The following is a 26,227-nucleotide window of genomic DNA, read 5'->3' on the forward strand; positions in this document are numbered from 1 at the left end:
ACCTGGTCCTTTACAGAAGAAGTTTGCTGTGTACCCTTCTGCCCCAACAAGAAACTAGTTGTGATGGAGAGGTTAGTAATATGGGAGAAGGGTAGCTGATTGAAGGGGGAGTGTTCTGCATGAGGCAAGAGAAGGATATCTTATCCTCTGAAATTGGAGGGAAGTTGGTGAGAATTAGGGGGAATCTAGGTAAAGTTGTAGATGTGTCAATTGGTTAGAATTTGACAAAGACCAATTACTAGACATGAAGGGGAAGAGGAATTGATAAAATTTGTTAAAGTTAAAATATTTAAGGGGAAATAAGAAAAATCATAAAGGGCCTGGCTGAGGCTGAAGATCAATAATTTTTAGTAGTTTCATATACATAATGTGTGTCATTATATCTAATTTTGCTTATTGTCCCAATGTAGGAGCAGAGAGGATAATCATAGTTTCGATCTAGAATGTGAAGATAGATGTGCCTTGGAAATGATGGTGGTCACAAAAGAACTGTGCATAGGATCTACCACATTAGTATCCTGGGTTCAGAAGGTTAAAAAAGGTCAGGAAAATGCTAATTGAGAGAAATGAAAGGTTTAAGGTTTAAGAAGTAGCAGACTGTCCTCTGGGATTCAGAAATAGTGGTGCTTGAAAAATAGGCATCCATAGTCAGAGGATGAGTTATTATTGTTCAAAGTTTAATCAATGGAATGATTCCAGATATAACAGCATCCAGATGTGATCATAAGAAAGGGCTGAATGAAGTGAAAATAGCTATCACTGAGGCATCAAGAGACTAGGACACTCCAATATTCAAAGGGTTATTCCCATGGATGTTGAAGACTTCCAAGATGATGCCCATTTACTAAGTAGTCCAAGAATGTGAGCAGGTACAGTAAGCCGATGTTCAGAGATAGAATAACTCTTAAATGCAGAGCAATACTTCAAGGACAGGGAAGGCCTGGAAGTACTCTCGGGAATGAGGAAGAGCTTTACCTTGCCCACCCACCTTAGATACATCAGCTGCAGAGATGGTTAGCCCCCTACAACTAGGCTGCAGTGGTCTTGGACCAGACCCAGGCCTTTATTATGACTAAGGGATTGAGATAACGTTCTGTGGACTAGGGATGCAGAAAAACGACAGGTAAGGGAAAGAAACAGTGGAGCAATATGGGGATGAGGGTGTTGGGGGTTGTTGCTATTTTGGTTGCTGGCCAATTTAGCCAACACTGTGATGCCTAGCATGATTGAACAGCTGTAGTGTTGCTCCGTGCAACTCTGTGTTGCATGGTCCTTAAGTCTCAGGCCAAGCTGGGCAAGGTGGAGGTGCTGAGAGTGGAGGAAGGAGAAGAAATGGGGGGCAGTAAGCAAAGCAAAAGTGCACAGGCCAAGAAGCTTAGAAGAAGGGGCCTATTTGTAAGGAGCTGAGAATTTGGGGGTGATATGGCTGATGGCTAGAAGCATCTGCAGATGAGTCAGGTGCCCTGTAAGCCAAGTCTGATCTTTTCTGTGAGTGTTCTGGTCTCATCGAGGATTTTTAAGTCATGGAATGATATGATGAAATCACCATTTTAAGAAGTTCATTTGGTGGTGGTGGGGAGCATGAATCGGAACTTTCTAATCACTCACAATAATTGGCACTGTAATCACGGTGATTCCTGTGGCCTGCTTTATATTAAGATATTTGTGTAATGGGACACCTGGGTGACTCAGTGGTTGGGCATCTGCCTCCGGCTCAGGGTGTGGTCCTGGGGTCCTGGGATCGAGTCCCACATTGGGGTCCCCGTGTTTCCTGGGGCCTCAGGAAGAGGGAAGAAAGTAGATTCTCTGGAGCTGGTTTGTGAAGACTCCTGAGAATAACTCTGAGAAAAGGGTTAGCCTCTGCCTGAAAAATGGAGGCAAGGCAAGCATCCTGCCCAGCAGCACAGCAGTGAAAACAAACTCTTTCTCATGAATAAATTATTTATTTATTTATTCACGAGAGACACAAAGAGAGAGAGAGGGAGGCAGAGACATAGGCAGAGGGAAAAGCAGGCTCCATGCAGGGGGCCTGATGTGGGACTCGATCCCGAGACTCCAGGATCATGCCCTGGGCCGAAGGCAGGTGCCAAACTGCTGAGCTACCCAGGCGTCCCAATAAATAAAATCTTAAAAAAAAAAAAAAAAAAAAAGATATTTGTGTAACCTGTCTTCTTTACTATTTTATGAGCTTTCCATTGCCAGGGAGCCTATTTTATTCTAAGACATAATATTCCCTCCCATCACTTAGCATGTTCTTGGACCTAGTAGTTTCTCAGTGAGTGTTTATGTGTTTATGTGAAGATTAATATACTCTCTTGTAGAGGATTACCTTTCATAATTTATCCTTATTTCCTTCTTCCCCTGTTTTCATTCATGCCCCATACTCATAAACCAACTATTTATTTTAGATATGGGACCCAAAATCAAGATAGATATTTGGCAAAGATGTTTTTCTTTAATTTTGAGTTCATGTATAAAAAAAAGTTCGTAAAAGGTGAATTACAGGGATTCTTGGGTGGCTCAGTAGTTGAGCATCTGCCTTTGGGTCAGGGCGTGATCCCAGGGTCCTGGAATTGAGTCCCGCATCAGGCTTCCCATGGGTAGCGTACTTCTCCCTCTGCCTATGTCTCTGCCTCTCTCTGTGTCTCTCATGAATAAATAAATAAAATCTTTTTTTTTTTTTTAAGTAAATTACATTTAGGGGCTCCTGGGTGGCTCAGTTGGTTAGTTGGCTGCCTTCAGCTCGGGTCATGATCCCAGGGCCCTGGGATTGAGCCCCACATGGGCTCCCTGCTCAGTGGGAAGACTGCTACTCCCTTTCCCTCTGCTCCTCTTCCCACTTGTCCTCTCTCTGTCTTTCTCGCTCACTCTTGCGCTCTCTCTGAAATAAATAAATAAAATCTTTTTTAAAAAAGAAAGTTACATTTACTTATATATCATTGCTTTTATCAAAAGGAAATTATATAAAACAGACTGCTTTGGAAAGCCCAAGATGGATGGTGTCTATGCTTTTGTACATCAGGCACTTGGACAGAATGTAATGAACTCATCCATTTTGCTTGAGGGGCCATGGTGACTTGTGCATTTCCTGGGACCTCAGGAAGAGGGAAGAAAGTAGATTGTCTGGAGCTGGTTTGCGAAGACTCCTGAGAATAACTCTTGAGAAAAGGTTTAGCCTCTGCCTGAAAAATGGAGGCAAGGCAAGCATCCTGCTCAGCAGCACAGCAGTGAAAGCAACCCATACATGAAGGGGACAGAAGGGAAGGAAAGGGAGGATCTACTGGGGTAGGGCTGCTGGCTCACAACCAGCATGAGGGTCCCATGATGCGGTGGTGGCGGGAAGAGGCACAGGGTATGCACAGGATCTGAAGATTGAGGCTATTTGTAGAGATTGGGAAGCTGCAGGCCAGGTGTGGGGGCTAGGGTACAAGACGGGAGGTATCAGCATCCCCTAAAGATTTCAGGAGAGAGCAAAAGGCTTGGACAAGGTAGAAAGTTTCTAGAGTGTGGGAGAAAGGATGCAGGGTAGGGGGGCCGTGAGGCAGAGGGCTGGTAGAAACAGCAGAAACCCCCTCTTCATTTTATCCAGGGGTTCTTGTGGCCCAGGGCGATATACATTGTGACACAGTCGGAAACTAGAGGACAGAAGAGAATTATGGTTATTGTTATATTTGTATCTAATTTGTATCTAGATTTTCATCATGACTAATAGCATAAGAGGAAGCTTGTGCTTACTCTCCTAAATGGGAGGATAAAGGTTTACTCCTAGCTTCTTGAATTTAGTTTTTTTTTCTTAAAGATTTTATTTATTTATTCATGAGAGACACACAGAGAGAGACAGAGACATAGGCAGAGGGAGAGGCAGCCTCCCTGAGGGGAGACTGATGTGGGACTCGATCCCGGGACCCCGGGATCACGACCTGAGCAGAAGACAGATGCTCAACTGCTGAGCCACCCAGGTGCCCCTGGAATTGAGGTTTTAATACTAACAATAGCCAATATTTATTGAGCTATTACTATGTGCCAGGTGTCACTATTAATTATTGTCACAACTTCCAAGTAGATACATCCTTTTATGGATGAGAAACTGAGGTTCAGAAAGATTTACTAACAGTGTGGAAGTGGTTAAGTGGAAACATCAAGCCTGACCTATGGGTGCCTGAGAGTTGCCCCTGACTACTGGGCTCTGTTGTTCCTTTAAGAGCTCGCACAGTCAGCAGTGATCTCCGTAACTGTCGTGGTCCAGGTGACCCTTGTGGTATGCAAGATGCTCTGACTTGGGATGCGGGTTTTTACTGGCTTCTTGAAGTGGGAAAGGGGAAGGCCTGGGATACACTCAAAAGGTTCTGACCAGCATTGTCCTGAGGGGATCCAATACCTCTAGGGACAAGAAATGGGCAGGGAGAGAAGATGGGAGGGTTTTGAGAGGAAACACAGAAAATCTCAGGTTGTAACAGTTCTCTGTGCAAGTGGTGTTCCTGTAAACCCACCTACCTCTAGGGACCCCCATCTTCCACATGTCAAACACCCTCCCCCATATACTCGTTCCAGAAGTATTGATTGATGGCATTGTGTGACATGGGAAGGCAGTGGAGGGTTTTAAGCAGCAGATCTTACAATTTTATGTTTAAAAATAATCACTCTGAAAAAAAAAATCGCTCTCTCAGGCTGAGAGGAAAGCAGCTCAAGATTTGTTACACAAGAAATCTTAGAAGTCTTTTCCCATATTCTATGATTCAGGGGTAAGGTGAGAGAGGAAAAATAAGTTAAGCACCTCTTTCCTTCTACTGTCTCTTTGCTCAAGTTCCCAGATTTCCCAGAATGCTTCTTTCCTTCCTCATTTCATCATCTTACCTCTTCCATTCTGGAATCTCAGCCAACTTTACCTTTACTATGCACCTGCCCTATGGCCCTTAGGAAATTAACAGAAGGCTCAATGCAACAGTAAGCCATACATTTCTATGGATGTGTCATTAGGTAAATGTCCTGTATCAGTGATTTTAATAAGTTTTAATAATCAGTGGTTTTAATATCCTACTCAGTGGAAGCATCTTGATGCATAGTGCTTCAGTGGAGACAAGAAGGGGGATTTTACCCATAGGCTTTTGGGAGATTTTTTGTTTTGAGATGTTTTTCTTATTGATGACTCCTCAGGGTAAACACAGCAAGAGTGGAAGCTAATGCACATGTGTATTCTTTATCTCATGCCTTTCACTATTCCAAGCACTTGAATCATTTATTCCTCATTACATCCTTCTGAAGTAGTTATTATTGCTCCATTCTGTAGATAAAGAAATGGAGGCACAGAGAGTCTAAATTAAATAACTTGCCCAAGATGCATGGATAATAAATATTCTTGACCACTATGTCATGCAAAGAATATGCCAATGCCAAGCAAGTTTAATATATATGTATAAAATATTATATAACTTAATATAAGTATATGTCAATATACAAAATACTATATTATATATATTTAAATACAGTGGTAAGGCCACATAACGTGTGATCTCCCGCTTAACAAATTTTTAGTGTGCAATACACTATTGTTGGCTATGAGCACAATGTTGTATAGCAGATCTTTAGAACCTATTCATCCTGCATAATTGAAATTCTATACGGGTTGACTAGCAACTTCCCATTTCCCCCTCCCCCTAGTCCCTGACAACCATAATTCTATTATTTGCTTCCATGAGTTTGACTATTCGATATAGTCACATAAGTGAAATCATGCAGTATGTCTTTCTGTGGCTGGCTTATTTCACTTAGCATAATGTCCTCAAAATTCATTTACATTGTCACATATTGTAGGATTCCCTTCCTTTGTAAGGCTGAATAGGATTTCATTGTATGTATGTGCCACATTTTAAAATCCACTTACAGGGCACCCCAGTGGCACAGTCATTTGAGTGACTGATGCTTGGTTACAGCTCAGGTCATGGGCTCAGGGTCGTGAGATTGGCCCTGCCTCAGGCTTCCCGCTCAGCACGGAGTCCGCCTATGATTCTCTCTCCCTAGGAAAAAATAAAATAAGACAAAATCAGAGAGAGAGGCAAACCATAAGAGACTCTTAATCATAGGAAACAGACTGAGGGTGGCTGGAAGGGAGGGGGGTAGGGGGACAGGGTAAGTGGGTGATGGACATTAAGGAGGGCACGTGATGTCATGAGCACTGGGTGTTATATGAGACTGATGAATCACTGACCTCTACTTCTGAAACTAGTAATACATTATATGTTAATTAATTGAAATTAAATAAAATTAGAAAGAAAGAAAAACACTGCAAAAAACTCTTTATTTTTGTCATTTGACCTCTAGTACAGAAAATTTGATAATTAGAACACATTCTCAAGAAATTTAAAAATTGTTCTACATTTGTTTAGTGAATCTGTAATTTTACCTAAAGTATATGCCAGTTTTTCAGGTCCGAGAAGTAAATAACATAGTCATTAATATAATGACTTTTAAGTTATAAAAGTAATGCCATTAGTGTAGAACAGATTAATAGGTTTTATTAAACATTTCTAAGATTTGACTTTTTGAATTAACGTTTATCTATGTTGTATCTAACAAATAGCTGTTGTGGCTTACGCAATTAATATTTTAAAATGTGGCTAATATTCCTTAAAGATATACTAAAATTAAAGACAGAGTTCTTATGCCATTAAAAGAAAAAAAATTCTGCCTTTGCTCTTGCTCCTCCCCCTTTCAAAAAAATCAATCAATAAAATCTTTTTTAAAAAAGCTTTTTTTAAAATAAAATCTTTTAAAAGAGATTTATTTATTTATTTGAGATAGAGAGGGAGAGAGCATGAGCAGGGGGGAGGGACAGAGAGAGAGGGAGAAGCAGGCTCTCCAATGAGCAGGGAGCCTGACCTGGGGCTACATCCCGGGACCTTGAGATCATGACCTGTGCAGAAGGCCTACAGTTAATTGACTGAGCCACCCAGGTGCCCCGATAAATAAATCTTAAAAAAAATCTACTTATCCTCCAATGAACATTTAAGTTGTTTTTAGTTTGGCAATTGTAGATAGTGCTGCAATGAACACAAGGGCGCGGATAGCTCTTCAAGAGATGAAGTATATAAAAAAGTGCTCAACATCACTGCTCATCAGAGAAATGCAAATCAAAACCACAAGTAAAAAAATCACAATGAAATATCAAATATCATTGTGTTAGGATGGCTATTATAAAAAAAAAACCTCAAAACACCAGTGTTGGCAAGGCTGTGGAGAAACTGGAACTCTGCTATTGGAAGGAACGTAAAATGGTGCAGCCAATGTGGAAAAAAGCATGGAGTGTCCTCAAAAAATTAAAAATAGAACTACTATACGATCCAGCAACTCCACTTATAGGTATTTGTTCAAGTAAGGTATTTTCAAATGAGTTTAATGTTGTCCAACTCTGTAGTGCTTTTTTTTTTTTTTTTTTTTTAAGATTTTATTTATTTATTCATGAGAGACAGAGAGAGGCAGAGGCATAGGCAGAGGGAGAAGCGGGCTCCCTGAGAGGAGCCTGATGTAGGATTTGTTCCCAGGACCCCAAGATCATGACCTGAGCCAAAGGAAGAAGCTCAGCCACTGAGCCACCCAGATGCCCAACTCTGTAGTGCTTTAACCACCTGGGTAGAGTTACTACAATATTGCTCACCCCACTTCCTTTCATGGAAATCCTCACGAACACAGCAGAGGACTCAGAAATTCTCGAGTCACATAATAAGAATGGACCATGCTGAAATAAAACATTGTGTTAAAATACCGGAAGAACCTGAAAATTATGTAGATGTTTTAGGAGAAATTAATGTTCCAGAAAGACACTGGCTGGTTTCCAAACATAGTCTTAGCACCTCTGGGTGTGTCTCTGGCCCTTATTATCATAATTGTTTCCTGTTTCACTTTGCTCTCACCCATCTGAGGTGAGTCACTCTGATAACTCAGAAATTTTCCATCACTGCCAGAAGGCTCAAATCCGGAATGAAAGGAACTGAAATCTAAAAGAGATTTCAAAAGGAAACCTGCTGCTGAAACTTCAAGCTTTGTCCCTAAGGAGATGTAAATAATGAAATCCTCTTAAAATAATGCAGGGCTACACTGTCACAGCAAATCGCACCCGATCCAGATTCTCTCTCACCAAGCACACACAGAGTTTGTTAGGCAGGGTGGCCACTCAAGCTGATACTGCTGTGGCAGGTCTCAACACAGCCCACTCAAACTTCCTGCTTGTTGTTGCAATGATGTGATGGAGGTGGACTGATGCCACTTGTACAAATCAACAATTTGGACTTGTTGCTAGAACTTTAGAGCTGGAGTGGAAAGGGTCTCACAGGTCATCTAGGTGAAATGATGGTTTCCATCAGCTCATGCTGCTGTAACAAAACTATGGGTGGTGTAGGTGAGAAACATTTATTTCTCACAGTTCTGGGCTGGCAAGTCCAAAGTGCTGAGCAATGACCTGGTGAGGACCCTTTTCCTGGTTTGCAAATGGTGCTTTATTTGTGACCTAATGACCTAATTGCCTCCCAAAGGCTCCAGCTCCAAAGAGTATCACTTCGGAGGTTAGAGTGTCAACATACGAATTTGGGGAGACAAAAACATGTTTACGTCAGTGATGGAATTTTTTTTTTTTTTTTTTTTTAGTTTTAGAAATGGAGTCCTATCTTTAAATAAGACTTTAAATGGACCCCTAATATGCAAAGTTCACAATTTAATTTGCCAGCCTTTCTTTCTGTCTTCTGAGTGGCCTACAGAGGCACACACATCAACACAGTATGAGGAACTCCAATCTAGTTTAAATCTCTCACTATGCAAGTGAGAAGACTGAGGTTCAGGGAAGAGCCCCAACATGTATGTCTAAAGCCATTCATTATAGCGGCGCGTGGGTGGCTCGGTCACTTAAGCATCTGCCTTGGCTCACAATCCCAGCGTCCTGCTCCACGGGGAGTCTGCTTCTCCCTCTCCCTCTGCCACTCTCCCTGCTCATCCTCTCTCTCAAATAAATAAATAAAATCTTTTAAAAAGTCATTCATTGTGTTAGTGGCAAAGTTGTGGCATGACTAATTTAGGAAATGGAAATTTCATTTTTCCAGTTATCTTGTTCAAACATATTGTCATCACTCTTTATTCTTGTCTTACTTTCACACTGCACATTTTTTAAAAAAGATTTTATTTATTTCTTCATGAGAGACAGAGAGAGGCAGAGACATAGGCAGAGGAAGCAGGCTCCCTGTGGGGAGCATGATGTGGGATTTGATCCCAGGTGGAACCATGCATGACCTGATCGAACTTGATCACAAACTTGATCTTGGTACCACGACCTGAGCCAAAGGCAGATGCTCAACCACTGAGCCACTCAGGTGTCCCACACTGCACATCTTGTGGTCCATCATCAACTGGTTTCAAAATATATCCAGAATCAGACCATCAGTTGTGCTATGACTTTGATCCAAGTTGCCAGCATCTTTCTTCTGCAATAGCATCACAACTCACCTCTATGCTTCCGTCTATTGTTTTTTTTTTTTAAGATTTTATTTATTTATTCATGAGAGACACACACAGAGAGGCAGAGACATAGGCAGAGGGAGAAGCAGGCTTCCTGCAGGGAGCCTGACATGGGACTCTGTCCCAGGACTCGATCCCGGGACTCTGTTCTAGGACTCTGGGATCACACCCTAAGGCCAAAGGCAGATGCCCAACCACTGAGCCACCCAGGTGACCCCTGCTTCCATCTATTGTTGATCCTATCTCCCCCCACCTTTACTGGCTTCACTCAGCAGAACAACCAAATCAGTTCTTTTAAAAACACTGCATTTAATTGTATCTGAGATGACACCAAGTTAAGATGCATCATTATCTTATGTGCCACTGAGAAATAAACACTTCCAGTCATATAATGATGTAATGCTCTCCATCACTTACAAGTTTTGCCTTATCCTTTGTACTTGGCTCTAGAACAGCAACCCTGCCCTCTTTTTTTTTTATTTTTTTTTATTGGTGTTCAATTTGCCAACATATAGAATAACACCCAGTGTTCATCCCATCAAGTGCCCACCTCAGTGCCCATCACCCAGTCACCCCCACCCCCCGCCCACCTCCCCTTCCACCACTCCTAGTTCGTTTCCCAGAGTTAGAAGTCTCTCACGTTCTGTCTCCCTTTCTGATATTTCCCACTCATTTTTTCTCCTTTCCCCTTTATTCCCTTTCACTATTATTTATATTCCCCAAATGAATGAGACCATATAATGTTTGTCCTTCTCCGATTGACTTATTTCACTCAGCATAATACCCTCCAGTTCCATCCACGTTGAAGCAAATGGTGGGTATTTGTCGTTTCTAATGGCTGAGTGATATTCCATTGTATACATAAACCACATCTTCTTTATCCATTCACTGTCGATGGACACCGAGGCTCCTTCCACAGTTTGGCTATTGTGGACATTGCTGCTAGAAACATCGGGGTGCAGGTGTCCCGGCATTTCACTGCATCTGTATCTTTGGGGCAAATCCCCAGCAGTGCAATTGCTGGGTCATAGGGCAGATCTATTTTTAACTCTTTGAGGAACCTGCACACAGTTTTCCAGAGTGGCTGCACCAGTTCACATTCCCACCAACAGTGCAGGAGGGTTCCCCTTTCTCCACATCCTCTCCAACGTTTGTGGTTTCCTGCTTTGTTAATTTTCCCCATTCTCACTGGGGTGAGGTGGTATCTCATTGTGGTTTTGATTTGTATTTCCCTGATGGCAAGTGAGGGCGGAGCATTTTCTCATGTGCTTGTTGGCCATGTCTATGTCTTCCTCTGTGAGATTTCTGTTCATGTCTTTTGCCCATTTCATGATTGGATTGCTTGTTTCTTTGCTGTTGAGTTTAATAAGTTCTCTATAGATCTTGGATACTAGCCCTTTATCTGATACGTCATTTGCAAGTATCTTCTCCCATTCTGTAGGTTGTCTTTGAGTTTTGTTGACTGTATCTTTTGCTGTGCAAAAGCTTCTTATCTTGATGAAGTCCCAATAGTTCATTTTTGCTTTTGTTTCTCTTGCCTTCATGGATGTATCTTGCAAGAAGTTACTGTGGCCAAGTTCAAAAAGGGTGTTGCCTGTGTTCTCCTCTAGGATTTTGATGGAATCTTGTCTCACATTTAGATCTTTCATCCATTTTGAGTTTATCTCTGTGTATAATGTAAGAGAATGGTCTAGTTTCATTCTTCTGCACGTGGATGTCCAATTTTCCCAGCACCATTTATTGAAGAGACTGTCTTTTTTCCAATGGATGGTCTTTCCTCTGTCGAATATTAGTTGACCATAAAGTTGAGGGTCCACTTCTGGATTCTCTATTCTGTTCCACTGATCTATGTTTCTGTTTTTGTACCAGTACCACACTGTCTTGATGACCACAGCTTTGTAGTACAACCTGAAATCTGGCATTGTGATGCCCTCAGCTATGGTTTTCTTTTTTAGTATTCCTCTGGCTATTCGGGGTCTTTTCTGATTCCACACAAATCTTAAAATAATTTGTTCCAACTCTCTGAAGAAAGTCCATGGTATTTTGATAGGCAACCCTGCCCTCTTAAGGCTGGGTTAGGTGTTCTACCTACGTGCGTACTCTCACAGCTTCTTGTACTATCTGTCTCTTAGGTAACACTGTATTCTAATTACTTGTTTGCTTGTGTATCTTCTTTTAGTATGCTAAGGTACTTGAAGGCAAGAACTGTGCCTCATTTACTGCAGGATCTTCAGGAAATACCACAATGCTAGTGTTACAGGATTTCTCCTCCTCTGGTGCTTGGGGTTCTTGGTCATGCCGTTTTGAAGAATGAAGAGGTAAGACCAGCAGAAGAGTGGTGGGCAGCAAAGCAATGTTTATTGAGTGACAGTGAAATTTATTGAGTGATAGAGTACAAAGGTCCCAAAGAGGTAGAGGACCTGAGAGGGTGGCCCTCAGAGTTTCTAAGTCTAGGGTTTTTGCTTTTTAAAAAATTTTATTTATTTGATGGAGAGAGAATAAGCAGGGGGAGCAGCAGGAGAGGAAGAAGCAGGCTCCCTGGAGCAGGATGAGGGATTTGATCCAGAGACCCTGGGATCATGAACCAAGCCAAGGACAGACACCTGACCAACTGAGCCACCCAGACTCTGGTAAGTCTAGGGGTTTTTAGGGCCTTGTTGGTGGCTGTTTTAATCTGATTAACCCTCCATGCACCTGTCATCCAATCAGGTTTTTGTCATCTATCACATGGGAAAGGGAGGTGGGCTCCTTCCTGGGTAGTATAAAATCCTTTTAAGGGTGGTTTCTTCTTAGGGCAGGGGCCCCTTGTCCCTGCCTTATTTTCTTCCAACTATCTTTTATCACTAGTACACAGCAAGTGATCAATTAATATTTGTTAAATTAATGAATGTTATATAGGCTGATTGTATTGTCAAAGTCTAGCATTGTATGAATACATGAGCCCCCCAAAACTTTATTTACTGATTATATCAGCAGTTATCTGTCAAAGTTAGGCTACAACACAGTTTTTTACTAGGGACACTATCATGTAGGGTGACTGTCTTCCTGGACAAACTACTGTGGTTGGTCATCCTATCATCAGAATACAGCACTCTTCCAATTTTATCATCATCCTATGGAGCTTCTGTATTTGTACTTTCATATATTTAAGAGTTTGAAAACAAACTTTATTTCCCTGAACATGCTTAAAACTTTTTCTCCTTAAAATTATGTCTTTTAAGTACACATAGTGTACATGATAAACTACAGTCATCTTTGACTTTCAAGATGTTTCCTTCTACATAATTACTGTTTTTAGTTTCCATGTGGCCTTCATTTATGCACTCACATGCATATTTACAAAACCAAACTTTTATTTTTTTATTATTTTTTTTATTTTCAGGATTTATTCTTTTCTTTTTTTTTTAATTTATTTTTTATTGGTGTTCAATTTACTAACATACAGAATAACCCCCAGTGCCCGTCACTCATTCACTCCCACCCCCCACCCTCCTCCCCTTCTACCACCCCTAGTTCGTTTCCCAGAGTTAGCAGTCTTTACGTTCTGTCTCCCTTTCTGATATTTCCCACACATTTCTTCTCCCTTCCCTTCTATTCCCTTTCACTATTATTTATATTCCCCAAATGAATGAGACCATATAATGTTTGTCCTTCTCCGACTGACTTACTTCACTCAGCGTAATACCCTCCAGTTCCATCCACGTTGAAGCAAATGGTGGGTATTTGTCATTTCTAATAGCTGAGTAATATTCCATTGTATACATAAACCACATCTTCTTTATCCATTCATCTTTCGTTGGACACCGAGGCTCCTTCCACAGTTACAAAACCAAACTTACGGAAATATACAGTATTATTCTAGGGGGTACTTATTTCCAAATATATTATGCAAATTGCCTTTATATTTAAAAATGCATTTTTAATGAGAATTCTATAACATTTACCATATATAATTAAATGAAACTAAATATAAAGGACAAACCAGCATTGCTCAGGGCCCACTTAAATGTATTTAAATTCTGAACAGTCTGGACATAAAATATATATTCTGAAAAAGAGATCAAGAAGTCCAAGTATTAATGTAATTGTTCTTGGAACTCAGAGGAGAATGTTTTTTTTTTTTTTTTTTAAGTAAACTCTACCCTTAACATGGGGCTTGAACTCCCTACCCTGAGATTGAGAGTCAGATGCTCTACCCACTGAGCCAGCTAGGCAAGAAATCTCTACACTCAATGTAGAACTCAAACTCCCCATTCCAAGATCAAGAGTCAGATGCTCTACTGATTGAGCCAGACAGGTGCCCCATGTCTTTTTAAACCAGATCCTTCTATCAAGAAATTCAGGCAATTTTGTAACGCTGTTCCTTGGTTCTAAGCAACATAAATAAATTCGACTAACTTAAGACATAAGGCAATTCCCTGGGGTGGGGAGTCGGGGGAAAACTTGTGTAGTCTGTAGACACCATAGAAAGCTAAAGACTCAGGCTTAGGAACATCTGTTGTCTCAGAGTTGCTGCTGCAAGATATGTCCTCCAAACACATTTTCAATCCTTTCAGTCACAAATTTCCATGTACAAAATCTCATTATTCTGACTTGTGTTATAAATCCACCTCTTAGCTTGGGGTGTGTGTGTATGTGTGTGTGTGTGTGTGTGTGAGAGAGAGAGAGAGAGAGAGAGAGAGAGGTAGGAGGAAAAATAGAGAGGTCAAGGGAGAGAAATAGAGGACAGTGTGGTAGGATAGAGTGACAAAGGAAACTTAATTTACTGTCCTATCAAGATTATACATAACAGAGAGTGTCCTTTCCCTAAAAGAAATGAGCTGTTGTCAGGAAGAGGGAAAATATGCTGGGCAGCCAAAATTTTCATCAGTTGTCTTTGTGGAAAAAAGTTACCCTTAAGCAAAATTTTTCCGATAGTCAAAATGCTCAGCATATGTTTGATTCATGCAGTTATGATAATTTTTCTAGAAGGGAAAATAACTTTTTCCCAACAAAAAGGTGCCCACATCTCTGCCTGATAATGACCCATTTATCTAAGTAATATATATTTATTGACCAGTAAAACTATGTGTCAGGGATTGTTTTAGGTGTGGTGACAGCAGTTTATAGGATACAAATACTGCCATCATGGAGACTGCATTCTAGTGGGTGACTTAGCAAAAAAGTAACTAGACCCACATCATAATTTCAGATAATAAATCAGGATAAGAGCCATGGGGGTATTTTAGATGTAGTGTTCAGAAATTACCTCTGGAGGTGACATTTCAGTGAAGAATTAAATGACATAAAATTGGAGAATGTTCCAACTGGTGAGAACAGTAAGTACAATAGTGAGGAACAGGAAAAGCTTGTGAAGGAAATCAGATTATGCCACCCTGAAATGTACTACTTTGGCATAAGGACTATTTTGAGCTGAGAGAACTTGAGAAACAGCAGATGTAAGAAAAGCTGTCTATCCTCCCCCTTTGTGTTGAAGACAGGGTGTATGTTTTTCTTTGTGAAAGTGTACCCCTCCCCATTCCAATCCAGAAAGAAGAGGACTCTAATCACTAGAAACACTCTTATCACCAAAGGCTGTGTGAGATTAAGTCTGCATAATAAATCTCACTAAAATAACCCTTATCTTCCATTTGCTTCTGTCATGTATTTAACTTCCTGCAATTTACCAGCCCTTGAAGCCTAAGCCATTTTCTTTGTCTTGTCACTTCTCCACAGTTTATTGCTCTTTGTTAGAATAGTATATAGCTTTTGTTCTACCCATTTCCCCACACCCCTTCCTTAGTATAAAGGCTTCTGTATGTATGTGTAATAAATATTTTCTCCTGTTAACCCATCTTTTGTCAGTTTGTGGAACCCCAGGCACTATACATAAGAGAGTAGAGGGAAAAGTTATTTTCCTTCCATATACATGTTTAGGTCACTGCAAGAAGAACAGTGAGGCTGGAGCCTGGTGAGAGAGCAGAAGAGGTGTAGGAGATGAGATCAGAGCATTAAGTTAGTCACTAGAGCATGAAAAACCTTATATGGAGTCCAGACTCTATTATAAGTGGATGCAGAGTCTATTGAAGGTTTTCAAGTAGGAAAGTGTATGTTTTAATGGCAGCCAAAGGGAAAATGGAATTCAGAAGGCAAGGGTGGAAGCAGGGAGACTATTGTATTCATCCAGGTGACAGCTGAATGGTGGGGGCTTAGGCTCACGTGGCAGCTGTGAAGGTATTAAAAAGTCAGTTTCCATTCCTAAGTTATGAAGCACCCAGATCTTTTTTAATATTATTTTTTTAAAGATTTTATTTATTTATTCATGAGAGACACACACAAAGAAAGGCAGAGGCACAGGCAGAGGGAGAAGTAGGCTCCATGCAGGGAGCCCGATGTGGGACTCGATCCTAGGACTCCAGGATCACACCCTGAGCTGAAGGCAGATGCTCAACCACTGAACCACCCAGGTGTCCCTGAAATACCCAGATTTTGTTGGCAGATTGGATGTAAGGAGTGAGTGAAAGAAAAGAATCATGGAAAACTCATAAGTTTGTGGCTTGAGCAACTCAGAAAATGAGATGGAAATAATTGGGGGAGAAGCAGAGTTTTGGTGTGGGAAACAGAGATTTTGGTTATGGTAAATTTGAGGTGCTTATTGGATGTTCAAAGGGAGTCATTGGTTGGATGTCCAAATTTGGGGCCTTGAGGAGAAATAAATCTGTGCTCACTGTATAGTTGGTAATTAAATCCATAGCCTAGATAAATGGGAGAGTGTAGGTACAGAGGGAAGAGAACTCAGAATCAAACCACATTCAAAGAAGGAAAGATACAGCCAAGAGGGGCTGTGAAAATGGGCTTTGGAGAAATTTGAAGAGAAAGAAGCATGGAACTGGCATTTGGGCCAGAGGGAAAGTGAATTTCCTAGTGCATGAAGTGAGATTGCTCCATAGTGCTAACAACCCCATTGAGACCTGTGACCATGATTTCAAAGTTAGAACCAGTCAGCACCACAGTGTGTTAGTTAATTAAACCATTTTTGGCCATCTGGGTGCAGGTGCTGGGTAGGTAGAGATGGGGTTTTCACAGGAACCAAGTTTTGCCTCCAACTCAGAAAAATAAAGAGAGGGGCGGGGCAGTCAATGGTGCCATCAAAGAATGATTATAATGATGAACAATGAGAGTACAAGCTAGAGAAATGGGTAAGAAGGAGGGTAGAGGCAGACAGTGAACGTACTGGAGACTCTGGTGAAATTTCTGGGGAGGCTGGAGGCTTGCTGAGGACAGCAGGAAATCTAGATATCTGGGAAAGTGGTGATCTGAGAATGAGAGGGCTGGAGCAAGATTTCAGAAATAGGAAATGATCATCAGAGATGATGAGGTCAAGGACCTGAGAGGCCAAGTTGTTGGCTGTGGAATCACTAAGACTAGTGACAGCAGTTGTGCTAACAAGGGACAGAAAACCAGGAGCTTTAAAGCCTCAGAGAATGAGGGTGAGCCATGGGTGGTTGACGGGTGGTTTGTGAAACAAAGAGGTCATGGAGTCTAGATTCTAATGCCATGTTCTTTAAAGAGTTGAATTTGTGTGGGCATTGGAGAAAAGGAGGGTTTTGCCAATGACATCTGTGAGTTCCACAGGATGTAGTAGAAAAGTTCGAGTGCTTCAGGAAGATTGGGCCAGTTGGGTACATACAGTGTTATATGGGGAGAAGGGTCTGGTGATGATGGATGATCTGGAAACCTGAACTGTCATGAGTCACCAAGGTAAACAGAGAGGTGAGGCCGACTGACATTAGTCCTGTGATCTTAGGAGAGGCTGGGCAACCAGTCCATTTATAGCTTCTTTCTCTGATTTGGACTCCTAGGTAGTTTCTGATGGTAAGCCCCCTGTCAATCTTCCCAGGAGCTCCAAATATTGACCTAACCCTCTAGCCTTCCAATGTTCTTTACAGCACAAGGTATCCTCATGCCTCACCATCCTGATCACCCTCTCCTGACTACCTTCCACTTTATCAGCATCATTGTTAGGATGTGTTTCCTAGAGCAGAATATGATATTCTGAATGTGAACCAGGAAGTACAAAGTGTCTTTAGCATGCTGCCTCCTTTGTTTTAGATTCTATTCTTTTTTTTTTTTTTTTTAAGATTTATTTATTTTTGATAGACATAGAGAGAGAGAGAGAGGGGCAGAGACACCGGAGGAGGGAGAAGCAGGCTCCATGCCGGGAGCCCGACGTGGGACTTGATCCCGGGGCTCCAGGATCGTGCCCTGGGCCAAAGGCAAGCGCTAAACCATTGAGCCACCCAGGGATCCCCTTTAGATGATACTCTTATATTCATCTACCTGTTTGTGTTTCTCAGTTCATGGTGAGCAAGCATTCTGAGAAAGGTTCGCCCTGCCTCCTCAGAAACTGCTATTGTGCCAATTCTTCCTACAGACCTACACTTATAGAATCATATAAGTTCCTGAGCAAGATGGAGTCAGGATATCATTCAAGCTAACACATTTTTAAAAAAAGATTTTAGGGACGTCTGGGTGGCTCAGCGGTTGGGCACCTGCCTTTGGCTGGGGTTGTGGTCTTGGGATCCGGGATCGAGTCTTGCATCAGGCTCCCTGTGGGGGGCCTGCTTCTCCCTCTGTGTCTCTGCCTCCCTCTCTCTCTGTCTCTCTTGAATAAATAAATAAATCTTTAAAAAATTAAGAAAGATTTTATTTATTTATTTTTGAGAGAGTGAGAGAGAGCACAAGCAGGGGGCGTGGCAGAGGGAGAAGGAGAAGTGTGGGTGAGCAAGGTGCCCACCTTGGGGCTTGATTCCAGGACCCCGGGATCATGACCTGAGCAAGGTGCCCACCTTGGGGCTTGATTCCAGGACCCCGGGATCATGACCTGAGCCAAACACAGACGCTCAACCACTGGGCCACCCAGGCACCCTGCCAACACATTTTATATAGCAATTTCTTTTATTTTATTATTTATTTATTTATTTATTTATTTATTTATTTATTTATTTATTTATTCAGGAGAGACACAGAGTGGGAGAGAGAGAGGCGGAGACACAGGCAGAGGGAGAAGCAGGCTCCATGCAGGGAGCCCGACATGGGACTTGATCCGGGGTCTCCAGGATCAGGCCCTGGGCGTAAGGCGGTGCTAAACCGCTGAGCCACCCGGCTGTCCCAACACATTTTATAGATAGGAAATAGACTTCTATCTAGAGTAAGTGATGAGTACATTTTGATATTCCGAATAAAATATTTGGCTGGTTTAGAAAAAAAAATGAGTAATGAAATCGCTTGCAACTGTCTTAGTTTAGGACTGCGAATCTAAACCTCTTCCTCTTGGGCAGATTTGAGCTATTCTCAGGGCAATGGGACATTTTCCTGTTGGTAGAGGGATTTACATTTGCACAGGGTGATTTACTGACAGCCATGGGGACTCAGGTGCCTGACCTGGAATCAGGGCTGGTCCCAGCACTTTAAGGAAGTCTGACTTGCATTGGCATTTTGCTTCATTTCCTCCACCCTCTAGGCGTTTTTATCAGCCAGTTAACAGACAGGGAAGACAATGATACTTATAGGAGCTATTTTGAGATCATGGATTTTGAGAAGAAAGGACTTAGTAAATTGCTCTGCTTTTGAATAATAACATTGGAAAAACGAATTCAACTCAAAAATCTTCATTCTTATTTTCTTAGGAATAGAATAATAGAAGAACATCAAATAAGGAAATCAACCCTAACCCTTTTTCTGACTGAGAACACCCTCATACTGCATGGCTCCAAATAAACAAAGTGCTGATGGGAATCGCCTGCCTCTAGGATATTCAAGACTTGTGGAGTAGTGGCTTTATTTTGTAGCACTTGTTTGTATTGTAACCCCATTAGAATGGGCCCATTTGGTTGGGCTTAAAGGTTGGTCTTTTCCATTTTTTAATGGTCAATTCTCCATTCCTCACAGATTATAGACCTTGAACTCACTAGTTGTTAAGTCTAAAATGCTGGCCAGTAAGTCTTCTGGACAAATTCCAAGCTGGGGTCTGTCAGGTAAATAGTTAACAGGACAAGACAAAGAGAATTAGGCACTGCTCTTCCATTATTGACCACCATCTTATTCATCACTTTGTGCTGAAATCTCTTTTTTAAGCACACAGTTATTTGCAGTTTTTATTGATCTTTCCTTGGCCTTTGCCTCTGTGGTCAGGAATCTATTCTGAACTTCGCTGTTTAGCTTCATAGAATCCCCAGAGCTACTAAAACTAATGTAGAAGCTGTACTTTAATGGCATATGAAAATCTGGGTCAATAGATAAATTTAATTCAGTTGGAAGTAAAATGTAATGTGATGTAGTCTACACCTTCATTTTAAAGCAACTCTTTTGTAATGGCTTGACATCATCTCTCTCTGAGCTGTGTGGATGACCCCTTGCTAAGGAGATAAGCACTCCTATATGCTGATACCATGATTTTATTATCAGGATTTACTGTAATCTCTTACTGTAAAAAAATGTCAGTAGATCCTCTTTAAAGAATCCAGTAATTTATGGGAATTTAGTATATTAAGGTGGCCTTTCAAAACAAAGAGGAATGATGGAATATTTAATAAATGATATTGAGAAAATCAGTTATTATTTAGGAAAAAAAGTTTATTCTTATCTCACAGTGTGTCACAAAAGAAATTTCACCTTGTTTAGAGGCTTAAGCATAAGGGACTCTACTATAATGTATTAAAATAAAACAAAGATTATTTTAGTAATTTGGGGGAGGAGAAAGCACAAGCAAGACACCCAACTTAGAAGCCACAACAGATAAACAGAAGTACTCTTGTAAAATTAAAAGTGCTTTTATGATGAAAGTTACCATAAATAACATAAAAGATAAAAGGCAGACTGGGAGAAAATCTGTGCAACATACATAATAGACAGAGGGTTAATGTTTCTATACCAGAAAAATCTCCTACAATCATTAATTAAAAACAAACACACAAACAGTAGTAGTTGTGGAATCACAAAGGAAGAAAGACAAATGGCCCCTTTACTTAAAAAGTTGCTAAAAGTTCTGTATCTAATTCCAATGTGTGGGACCAGTTCCATTGTGTGTGGAGAGGGGGGTTTCCCATACCATCACCACCAAGCTATTCTCTGAAACCAGAGGAGTGTCCTACAGTTCAACTCAATGCTGACACTATCTACCTAGAGATAGCATCGGATCATACAGGTTAAGGGTTGAGTCCCACCAGACTTCTCTCTGGCTTCAGATGCCAGTCACAAGTCCTAGGTTGTCACCTGTGCTTCTGAGTCATTGCTTATAAAAGAGAGGTTTCCACAACCCCTTCCTTTGGTTTGATTAATTTGCCAAAGTGGCTCACAGAATTTAGAAACATTTCATTTACTAAATCACTGGTTTATTATAGAAGGATACACCTCAGGAATAGCCAGAAGGAAGAGATTCGTAGGGCAAGGTATGTAAGAAGGGCATGGGCCTTCCATACCCTATTAGAGCATACCATTCTCCATAAATTTCCATGGGTTCACCAACCTACAAGCTTTCCAGATCCTTTCCTTTTGAGTTTTTATGGAGGCTTCATTATATAGGCATGATTGATTCAACATCTACCCCTCTTTGCTCTCTGGAAGTCAAGGAATAGAACTGAAAATACCAACCTTGGTGTGCTTTCCAAAAGTCACATCATTAACATAAACCCAGTTGTGGTGGAAAGAAAGTTGTAAATAACAATACACGCATTTCACTTTTATGGCTCTGTAACAACTGAGTACAGGAGATCAAATATTATGAAAAAAGATGTTCCCGCTGCTCTTATTGCTCAGGAAATTCCAAGAGTTTTGGGAACTGTGAGGCAGAAACTGTGTTCAAAGATCAAATATATATGAGAAATATATTTTGATAATCTGAATCACCAAATATGTATTTCTTATAAATCACAGTATCACAGTTGCTCAACCAAGAATCAGGTAGATGTGAAGTCAAAACAAAATTTGGTGTTTCACATTTATTTATAAATTAAAATATAGGAGACAGAAGTTTATATAAAGGGCCATTTGGAAAGAAGATTGGTACCGGCAGAGATGAGTGCCATGCCTCAATCTGGATGGACTTCTGAAGCTGGCAGGTTATGCACATTTTCTTACATAAGGTGAAAGGGGCACCCTTTGAGACTCCTGGCCAAGGAAAAGTCTTGGCTATTGACACCCTGGGAACAGGTAAACTACAGGCTCCAATTTGCCTCTTCCTGCAAATTCCTCTGCATCTCTTCAACTGTACTGTGAGTCCAGGGGGAGGCATGGGAGATGCCCAAGTGCCAGCTATCTACTTCATGGCCAGCTTCTACCAGATATGATGCTGCTCACTCCCTCTTTGACACAGCCTCATTGTTCACTGTTCTACTGCCTATGTTGCCCCAATTCTGTGGGGTTCATTTCTTTGGCACCAACAAATTCTGAGGGCTGGGGCCAGGCAAGATTCTGTAAGAAAGGTCTGCAACATCCTTCCTTTCTCTATACTGACCTCTATATCTTGGAAGCCTGAAAACTATACAACCTGTCTGAAACTCCCAGAAAGAGAACAGATTAGAAAATGGTACTCCCTGGGCCCAGTCCTGTTAGGAGCCCACCCAGGGATCCCGAGGAGCAGATTTCTTGGAATCAGGAAAGGCAGGTGGGATAAGGGACAAATCACTATTCTTCACAGCAGGAAGCTGTGTTTGAGCAGCATGTTTGGTGATTTAAGGTTTTCCAGATCTTTCACTTCTACCACCTGCCAGCTCCATTTTGCTGTGTATTTTCCTTATAATTCTTACAAAAAAAAAAAAAAAAAAGAGTGGTGCCTGGGTGGCTCAGTCAGTTGGATGTCTGCCTTCAGCTTGGGTCATGATCTTGGGGTCCTGGGATCTAGCCCTGCGATGGACTCCCTGCTTCATGGGAAATCTATTTTTCCCTCTCCCTCTATCTCTCCCTGATGCCTGTGCTCATCCTCCCTCTCTCTCTCTCTCTTTTTCACTCTAAAAAAAAAAAAAAAAAAAAAAGATTGTTACTATCTAGATTTGCAAGGGGTGTAAAGGAGAAAGGACACTGAATAGCATTTGGTAGTGTTAAAAACAAGATAACAGCCAAAATGGAGTCAGGAATGCTAAGCCCAAGTCACCAAATGTAGACTTACTTACAGTTTCAGCTCTTCTAGAAATGGAATCTTAAGCCAGTCAGTCAGGAATCATCTGATCAGCATTAATTAGGTAATCTGTCTGATAGACTCCTGCCATTCCCTAAAAGAAAATGACCTTGCAATAATCAACCAGCTTTATTTGTCTAGTATCACTTCCCTATTCTACTCCCTTCTGCTTATAAAAGTCTTTCATTTGGTACAGCTCTTCAGAGCTCATTTCTGCTAGATTGGATGCTGCCCAATTCATGAATCATTGAATAAAGCCAGTAAGATCTTTAAAATTTTCTCAGTTGAATTTTTTAAATAACAGTATCTATGATTTTATCTATTTGACCAACGCTCCTATTTCTAAGAATCTATCCTATAAAAATATTATTCATATTATTCATTATTACTCATTGTTTCTGAGCTCTACGTCCCTATTTCTATCTCTAATCACTGGAGAGCTCCGTTTGGAAAGCTCACAAACATCTCAAAACCACACTTCCTTCCCATCTTATTTTCACTGAACTCATGGTATTCTCATTCTCAAATTTGACTTGCATTCCATCTCCCCCATATCAGAAAATAGTGCCTCAAAAAAAAAAAAAGAAAAAGAAAAAGAAAAAGAAAATAGTGCCTCTATCCAATCTATTTTCATACAGAATAAATCATGAGTATCTTTGATATTGTTTCCTTCATATCAAACGTCTAATCTATCTGTATTCTATCTAAAATATATCTGAAATCTGTCAGTTCTTCTCCACCTTCACTATCCCCATTAAGACTAACATCTTCTGCCTATACTAGAGCTTCATAACTTGCATTGTTATCCCCATTTATTCAAATTCCTATATGGTAAGAAAATGATAAGATGGGCTACAGACTGGGAGGACATATTTATAATCATATATCTGATAAAGTTATATTCAGAATATATAAAGAACTCTTACAACTCAATAATAGGACAAACAACCTCATTTTAAAAATGGGCAAAAGATTCGAATAAATATTTTACTAAACAATATATACAACAGGAATACCTGGGTGGCTCAGTGGTTGAGCTTCTGACTTCAGCTCAGGTCGTGCTCCTGGGGTCCAGGGATCAAGTCCTGCATCAGGTTCCCTATGAGGAGTCTGCTTCTCCCTCTGCCTATGTCTATGCCTCTCTCTGTGTGTCTCTCATGTATAAATAAATAAATCTTTAAAAACCCCACAATATATACAACAGGAAAAATGAACACAGAAAAGATGTTCAACATTATTATTTGCGAGGGAAATGCAAATTAAAGCCACAAAGAGATACTAGTACATACCCATTAGAATGACTAAGATTAAAAAGTCTGACAACAGCAAGTGTTCATGAGGATGTAGAGAAACTGGAAGCCTCATGCATTTTCAGTCAGAATGTAGAATCATACAGCCACTTGGGAAAACAGTTTGGCAGCTTTTTAAAAAGTTAAATAGGAACTTATCATAGAACCTAACAATTTCACTTCTAGGAATCAGTCCAAGAGAAATAAAACCTATGTCCATACTAAGACTTGTAGATGAATGTTCATAGTAGCCTTATTCATGATAGACACCCCCTGGTAACAATCCAAACGTCCATCAGCTGGTGAATGAATGAATGTGCTATATGCGTACCTTGGAATACTACTCAGCAATAAAAAATAACAAACTACTAATACCCACTGTGACACTGATGAACCTTAACAATATCATGTGCAATGAAACAAACCAGACACAAAAGTCTACAGAGTGTATGATTCTATTTATATGAAATTTCTAGGAAAACAAACCTATGGTGGCATCAGACATCAGATTAGTGGTTGCCTTGGACTGGGGTGGGAATAAATAGGTGCAAAATGGATACAAAGCACTTTTTTGCGTGATTGTAATGAAGGCTGCACAACTGTATAAATTTATTAAAACTCATCAAACTGTGGGCTTACAGTGGATAAACTGTACAGTAGGTCAGTTATACCTCAACAAAGCTGTTTAAAAAAATCCCTCTTAAAAAAAATCCCTCTAATACTTTTTATTTACAATACCTACGTAAAAGCAGACATCTTTCCCATAACCTATAAGGTCCTAATTTACTGGGCTTAATTGGCTTTGATTCTTCCAAATCCTCTTCTACCATTCTTTTTTTTTAAAAATTTTTTTATTGGAGTTCAATTTGCCAACATATAGCATAACACCCAGAGCTCATCCCGCCAAGTGCCCATCACCCAGTCACCCCAACGCCCCCCCCCTCCCCTTCCACTACCTTTTGTTCATTTCCCAGAGTTAGGTGTCTCTCATATTTTGTCACCCTCACTGATATTTTCACTCATTTTCTCTCTTTCCCTTTCACTAATTTTTATATTCCCCAAATGAATGAGACCATATAATGTTTGTCCTTTTCAGATTGACTTATTTCACTCAGCATAATACCCTCCAGTTCCATCCACGTCGAAGCAAATGTTGGGTACTTGTCGTTTCTAATGGCTGAGTGATATTCCATTGTATACATAAGCCACATCTTCTTTATTTTTTTATTTTTTTTTAATTTTTATTTATTTATGATAGTCACACACACAGAGAGAGAGGGGCAGAGACACAGGCAGAGGGAGAAGCAGGCTCCATGCACCGGGAGCCCGACGTGGGATTCGATCCCGGGTCTCCAGGATCGCGCCCTGGGCCAAAGGCAGGCGCCAAACCGCTGCGCCACCCAGGGATCCCCTCTACATCTTCTTTATCCATTCACTGTTGATGGACACCGAGGCTCCTTCCAGTTTGGCTATTGTGGACACTGCCGCTATAAACATCGGGGTGCAGGTGTCCCGGTGTTTCATTGCATCTGAATCTTTGGAGTAAATCCCCAGCAGTGCAATTGCTGGGTCGTAGGGCAGGTCTATTTTTAACTCTTTGAGGAACCTGCACACAGTTTTCCAGAGTGGCTGCACCAGTTCACATTCCCACCAACAGTGCAAGAGGGTTCCCCTTTCTCCGCATCCTCTCCAACATTTGTTGTTTCCTGCCTCGTTAATTTTCCCATTCTCATTGGTGTGAGGTGGTATCTCATTGTGGTTTTGATTTGCATTTCCCTGATGGCCAGTGAGGCAGAGCATTTTCTACCATTCTTGCTCACTGATTTCCAGCCAATGAGACTTAGTTCCAGCCTTGTGCTGTATAGGATTTTGCCTTAGGGACTTCCTACCTGCTGTCTTCTGCCTGAAATACCCTTAATCCTCCCACTCTTTAGCTGGAGAAGTATTACTGCTTTTTACATCTCAGTTTAAATGTCACTTCCTCAGAAAGAGCTTCCTTAACACACATCCCTTTGCAGTTTAAATTAGGTCACTCATTTTCTCTACCTGGACTGTTTCTTCAAAGATTTTTCACAGTCTGTAATTATGTATCTATTTTATGATGATTTGTTGGATTTCCATCTTCCCACTTCAATGTAAGCTCTAAGAGGGCAGGGGCCATATGTATTTTATATGCTCATATTCAGCAGGCGTCCTCTGACATTTAATTGGTTCATGTAAAATAAACAATCAGGTTAATTCATACAATTACCTGGGATTACATTTTGCCATTGAAATATTTTGAAGA

At 40.9% G+C, this 26,227-nt stretch overlaps 1 protein-coding gene across 3 annotated transcripts in view; it reads right to left on the reverse strand.

The window, feature by feature from the left end:
* Positions 1-2,952: 2,952 nt before the first annotated feature.
* FMO4 (flavin containing dimethylaniline monoxygenase 4) overlaps positions 2,953-26,227 on the reverse strand; it is a 67,345-nt gene continuing 44,070 nt past the window's right edge. The window contains exons 10-12 of one of the 3 annotated variants that reach the window (XR_004817606.2): positions 22,647-22,745; positions 5,882-6,014; positions 2,953-3,635 (exon numbers count right to left, since the gene is read on the reverse strand). The gene's annotated coding sequence lies outside the window, so the exon portion shown is untranslated. Of the gene's footprint in view, positions 3,636-5,096; positions 5,282-5,881; positions 6,015-22,642; positions 22,746-26,227 lie in introns of those variants that run through there. The other 2 variants (XR_004817604.2, XR_004817605.2) reach the window with 2 other exon arrangements.

This window comes from Canis lupus, chromosome 7 (assembly GCF_003254725.2).
Source record: "Canis lupus dingo isolate Sandy chromosome 7, ASM325472v2, whole genome shotgun sequence".
NCBI lineage: Eukaryota > Metazoa > Chordata > Mammalia > Carnivora > Canidae > Canis > Canis lupus.